Genomic DNA, 6421 nt, shown 5'->3' on the forward strand with positions numbered 1-6421 from the left:
CACACGTTTACGTGGGGCAATGGTCAATGATCAAATGTTTTTGTAGGCACTGAAGGTGCCTACAAGAACATTTGATCAGCTGTAAACATGTCTGTTAACGGTGAATAAAGTAGGAAACGCTCATTTGGCTGACCAGACTTTCAAGTGGTCATGAGCTTTTTGGTGGGCAGCTCAAGGGGGATGCGCTTAATCATCCGTCCTCCATAAGGTATGCATTATAAATGGCCGCCTATCACCATGTGATATATTCAATCGGTGCTTGCGATGGGAAATCATCAGTACACGTAAAAGGATCCTGAGGACATCCTCTCAACTGATCAGCTTTTATTCCCTTGAAAGAGAAGAAGGTCCTGATCGGGGGGATTTATGTGGGTCTGTACAGGTGTTTGTCCTGATCATCAACCTGTTGTTAAAGGACCTTAAAAGAGAAGTATCATGGAAAGAAACGTATCTCCTATCCGCAGGACAGGGGATAAGTTTTAGATAGCAGGGGGGGTCCGATTGCATGGGGGTACAGTAATGGACATGCTTACCAATGATCTGTGCTTGTTTTGGTGGTAAATGGTCGTGTCCTGTGTCCCCATCAGGCTGCTGTTTTTCGGAACTGGCTACTTTCTGTTTCTGTGGCCTCCCTCAAACCATAACCCCCAGGATCCTTTGTTTCAAGATGGGATGGACTTATCCCCCCCCCCCCACACACACACAAATCAGCTGCCTGACCGATTGCAGCACATCACAACCTGACACACAAGCTGTGGATCTGTGTGATGATGAATGCACGCACATGTGCGATGGTGATGTCATCAGGGGGGTCGGCTTCACCTGCAACAGACAAAGCAGCCAAGCCCCCTTTCAGCACTTGACTTGTGATGTATTGTCTCAGGCCACACAGCAAGCTGGGAATGGTCTGAGACAATGCTCATTTTGTAGGCTACAAAAAAAATGTACTTCTGGGGAAAAGAAAGACAAAGGAATTCGATACCAGCCGCCAAACACAGGTAAGTGACCTATATTAGTAACAAGACAAACTCTGCTGCCCCGGTCTCACATTCAAAGAACCAAAAATGTCAGAATACCCCTATAAGGCTCTCAAACACCTCAACCTAAATGAATCGTGTCTGGTTAACCTCTTCAATATTCAGTAGAATCACAACCATCCATCATCGTGTCCCCCACCACAATTGTCTACACAGCTATGGACTTACATTGTGTATATTGCGCTCTGGGATATTGGGATATTACACCACCCTCATTTGTCTTCATCTATTCAACACTATCAATACCATGATCATCGACCTGTTGTTGAAGGACCTTAAAGGGGTACTCCACTAGAAAACATTTTCTTTTAATCAAATGGTGCCAGAAAGTTAAACAGATTTGTAAGTTACTTCTATAAAAAATATCTTAATCCTTCCTGTACTTATCAGCTGCAGTATGCTCCACAGGAAGTTCTTTTCTTTTTTAATTTCCTTTCTGTCTGACTTCAGTGCTCTCTGTTGACACCTCTGTCTATTTTAGGAACTGTCCAGAGCAGGATAGGTTTTCTATGGGGATTTGCTCCTACTCTGGACAGTTCCTAAAATGGACAGAGGTGTCAGCAGAGAGCACTGTGGTCAGACAGTGAAGAAATTCAAAAAGAAAAGAACTTCCTGTGGAGCATACAGCAGCTAAAAAGTACTAGAAGGATTAAGATTTTTAAATGGAAGTAATTTACAAATCTGTTTAACTTTTTGGCACCAGTTGATTTAAAAAGAAAAAAAAAATGTTTTCCAGTGGAGTACCCCTTTAAGACTCAAACATCAAGACCTGAATGAATCATGTTTGTTTAACCTCCATCCATCAACGTGTCCCCCACCACAATTGTCTACACAGCTACGGACTTACAGTGTGTATATTGCGTTCACTCCCCTGCAGTTCAGCCTCCTGTCTGCCTCTGATCAGACACCTTACTAAATGCTGCCACCTTCATCTATTTAATGCTATAAGTCCCATGATGCCTCAGTGCAGTCACATGAGCACATTAGAGCCAGAACAACTCTTTTAAATACAATCTTTTCAGGTTCTTTGATTCCATTTTCAAGCCTAGCCCCTATGTCTACCTGGAACGCTATGTTGGATCGTGCAAGTCCCCGATGGGGTACTTGCAACTTTTTTTTTTTTGGGGGGGGGGGGGGGGGCAGAAAGTGGATAATGGACTGGGAGTCCTGGGATATACCGTATTTTTCGCCGTATAAGACGCATTTTTTCTTCCCCATAACTGGGTGGGAAAAGTTGGTGCGTCTTATACGGCAAATACCTGTCCTATCGCGGCGGTCCCTGCGGCCATCAACGGCCAGGACCCGCGGCTAATACAGGACATCACCGATCGCGGTGATGCCCTGTATTAACCCTTCAGACGCGGCGATCAAAGCTGACCGCCGCATCTGAAGCTAAAATAACACTAACCCGGCTGTTCAGTCGGGCTGTTCAGGACCGCCGCGGTTAAATCGCAGCGTCCCGAACAGCTTACAGGACACTGGGAGGGACCTTAGCTGCCTCCTCGGTGTCTTCTCCGTGCCGGGATCCCCTGCATGGCCGGCGCTCTCCTTCGTCGTCATCATGTCGTCGCACACGCCATCCCGTCATCCAATAGGAGCGGCGTGCGTAGCGAAGTGATGGCAGCGACGGAGAGCGAGGATACCGGGCCGCAGAGACTACCGGAGCAACGGGGACACCACTGGGACGCGGCGACAGCGATTGAGGGCGACATCCAGGGCAGCGGGGACGAGCGGTGACGGGTCCGGAGCGGCAGGGACACGTGAGTACCACCTCCTATACCAGTTGTCTTCAACCTGCGGACCTCCAGATGTTGCAAAACTACAACTCCCAGCATGCCCGGACAGCCAACGGCTGTCCGGGCATGCTGGGAGTTGTAGTTTTGCAACATCTGAAGGTCCGCAGGTTGAAGATCACTGTCCTATACTTTACAATGTATTTGGTTCAGAATCTTTATTTTCTAGATTTTTATCCTATAAAATTAGGTGCATCTTATATGCCGAAAAATACGGTAACTTGGGATACAACTTTATCGAGCCTGGAGGAGCAATGTGTCCATACCGAGGGAGCAGGCCTGACATGACCGATGGTACTATAGGGGTAGTGTCTTCCTATGACACTATCCCCTGTGGGCAAATATCTTCATCCCCCCAGGACTCTCTCGCCATGGACCCTTTACGGAAAAAAACACTGATACTTTTTAACCTCATCTCTCTCTCTCTCTCAAGGATCAATCTTGTGGTATACCGTCATGGGTGACAAAATGGAAAATGTTGTACTACATAGTACAAGTATGTTGTGTTTTCCCCCATTGTTTACACTGCTGAGGAGCTCATTATGCCTCGGACTATGGCGGTGACAGACATCTCTGCTCTGGAATGACAGGTTTTGTAAGAATACGACAGCATTATGAATGGCACATGGCAAGTTATGGCCATGAAAGGGTTAAAGTTAGCTCTGACAATCTACAGCAACGTTTCCCAACCAGATTGCCTCCAGCTGTCGCAAAAACTACAACTCCCAGCATGCTTGGACAGCAGATTACTTCTCTGCTTATCTGAGGTCCATTGCCTGTTGTTAGGGGAATTCCGACAGTGATGGAAGGCGACATCCAGGGCAGCGGTGATGGTCCGGAGCGGCGGGGACAGGTGAGTATAACCTCCAATACCAGTGGTCTTCAACTTGCGGACCTCCAGATGTTGCAAAACTACAACTCCCAGCATGCCCGGACAGCCGTTGGCTGTCCGGGCATGCTGGGTGTTGTAGTTTTGCAACATCTGGAGGTCCTCAGGTTGTAGACCACTGTCCTATACTTTACATTGCACGGATCCCTCAAACGATGGTCCATTTGGAACGGATTACCATTGCATGTTGAGGGACCACTGTATTATACCCTGTGCTAACACATAAAGTACTTTTTGTTCCAATACAACCGAATGTAACTAATATTACGGTATCAGATGACGTGTAATCCATGAATTTTTATTTTTATTTGTTTTAGTTCTTTCTGTACAATTCTTTGCTGTGACATCACATCTATATGTGTATTTATTGTATTTTTGTTTTGATACTTCTAGTATTATTGTGATGAAGGTCCTGGTGGGACCGAAACGTCAATTGATTATTTATGGACTGTGAAAATTAAAAAAAACCTTTGCATCAAATTCAGAGTGCCAAGTTTATCTTATATGGCGGTGACAGACACCTCTGCTCTGGAATGACAGGTTTTGTAAGAATACGAAAGCGTTATGAATGGCACATGGCAAGTTATGGCCATGAAAGGGTTAAAGTTAGCTCTGACAATCTACAGCAACGTTTCCCAACCAGATTGCCTCCAGCTGTCGCCAAAACTACAACTCCCAGCATGCTTGGACAGCAGATTACTTCTCTGCTTATCTGAGGACCATTGCCTGTTGTTAGGGGAATTCCATCTCTAGTAACAGAGAGGATGGATCACAATAAGTGGGGGGTGGGGCATAGATAGTGGCGAACAGTGTTTCTCAACCAGGGTGCCTCCAGCTGTAGCAAAAATGACAACTCCCAGCATGTCCGGACAGCCATTGGCTGTCCATGCATGCTGGGAGTTGTAGTTTTGTAACAGCTGGAGGCACACTGGTTGGGAATCACTAATCTACAGATATGGATTATTGAAGTCTGTCCCCCCTTCCCCCCCCCTCCAGTGTACACCAGGAGCCGACCACCAGCAGCTGCAGGACATCACACGGAACACGTAACATACACAATATGTGGCCCCTAACAATAACAGCCTGACAGACGACAATAACTCAGCACATTCCACAACATACAGATACTATAGCCGGGCGTGTAGATTGACGGGGGTCCTCCAACCTGCCCTACATCACATATGGTGGGGGGGGGGTCCATATTGTTTGTATAGTCAATGGAGCTGGTTGAAATCTACAACCTCCAGTAACTAATATATGTAGTACATATCCATCCGTCATATAAATCTTTTCCTTCCACCCTAGGTAAAGGTAAATACATTATAGGTATAGGTATATCCATTAGAGAGATGCGAGACTTAAAGGGGTACTCCACCCCTAGGATAGGGGATAAGATGTCTGATCGCGGGGGTCCCGCCGCTGGGGACCCCTGCGATCTCGGCTACGGCACCCCAGACACTTCCGGCACTCCACCCGACGCTCTAAACAAACGCTGGGTGCAGCAGGGAGACCGTGGGGGTCCCCAGCCCCGGGACCACCGTGATCAGACATCTTATCCCCTATTTTTTAGATAGGAGATAAGATGTCTAGGGGCGGAGTACCAATTTAAATCTGTTAGGCCTCAGTGCAAAATCTATAATAGGGTCAATACCTACCAACAGCAATAATAATATATACAGCATATTCTATATACTATACTGTACAACAGACAATAATGGAAAAGTCTATGCTACTACTGTCCTGAATAGACTACAAATTACAAAGCTAAAAAGAGTCCAGCTATAAGAAGTCAGCACACCCAGTGGTGATAGCTGGTACTGCAGTATGAATATAGTTCAAGGGGTTCTCTGGTAATTTTCTTTATGTTATGCCATCAAGTTTCCAAGAAATAATAGAGTAGAGCTCTGCACCGGAAATGGGATCCTGCAGGACACAATAAAAAAAACTTGTGGGTGCGAGTGGTAATGAGTTTGTTAAGGGCAGGAGTGGGCGGTCACAGAACATACAGCGGGTCCTGCGGAACCTGATGGCCACACACACCTCCTCTAGACCGCCATGAGGGACACCCAGAAGGGCTACCGCATACTGACAAATCCAGTGGGGACACAACACGCAAAAAGTGACACAGTGCTTCATCTCAGTGAGCCAATACTCCCAGTGAGTTTCGGCACCTCGGGGTCACCACTCCCTGAGGCACAAAAGTACCTCGGCTCTAGACCCTCTCAGCCTCATGGCGAGACCCGGAGGGAACAGGTCACATCGGGGCAGCCGTCGAGCTGATTCCTCAGAACCAGCCCCAGAAAGCCCTGGTACACCTGCCCCCTCCATGCTGCACTCATTCCCACCAGCCCCACACCGGCGTGGTTGTCCACCGGCATGAAACTGATAAGAACAGATACTACCCTTGATCTTAGCCAAAAAGGCCGAGAAGCGATTTCAACCATAACTGATTTCACAATAAAGTCCTAAAGCTCCTTGGTAACATCATTTGGTGCTCGGCAAAGTGTCTAAGAAGATGGTTGAGACCCTGGTGTGATATCTCTGAGCACCTTTAGGACTCTGCTACATCACTGGCGCTGTTCAGGTGACATGACTGATTATAGTGAACGCTAATCCAGGCCGCCTGAAAATAAACTACAGACAGGAAACAGGCTTCCCTCCCCCTCCTCCAGGAGTCTTGGCCAAAAGTCAAGAGCAGTTGG

At 47.1% G+C, this 6421-nt stretch overlaps 1 non-coding gene across 1 annotated transcript; it reads right to left on the reverse strand.

Moving 5' to 3' along the window:
* Positions 1 to 5967: 5967 nt before the first annotated feature.
* Positions 5968 to 6154, reverse strand: LOC130304042 (U2 spliceosomal RNA). Its single transcript, XR_008853862.1, has one exon. It is a non-coding gene; the product is annotated as a U2 spliceosomal RNA (small nuclear RNA).
* Positions 6155 to 6421: the final 267 nt, after the last annotated feature.

Source organism: Hyla sarda, unplaced genomic scaffold, assembly GCF_029499605.1.
Source record: "Hyla sarda isolate aHylSar1 unplaced genomic scaffold, aHylSar1.hap1 scaffold_126, whole genome shotgun sequence".
In the NCBI taxonomy this organism is placed as follows: Eukaryota; Metazoa; Chordata; class Amphibia; order Anura; family Hylidae; genus Hyla; species Hyla sarda.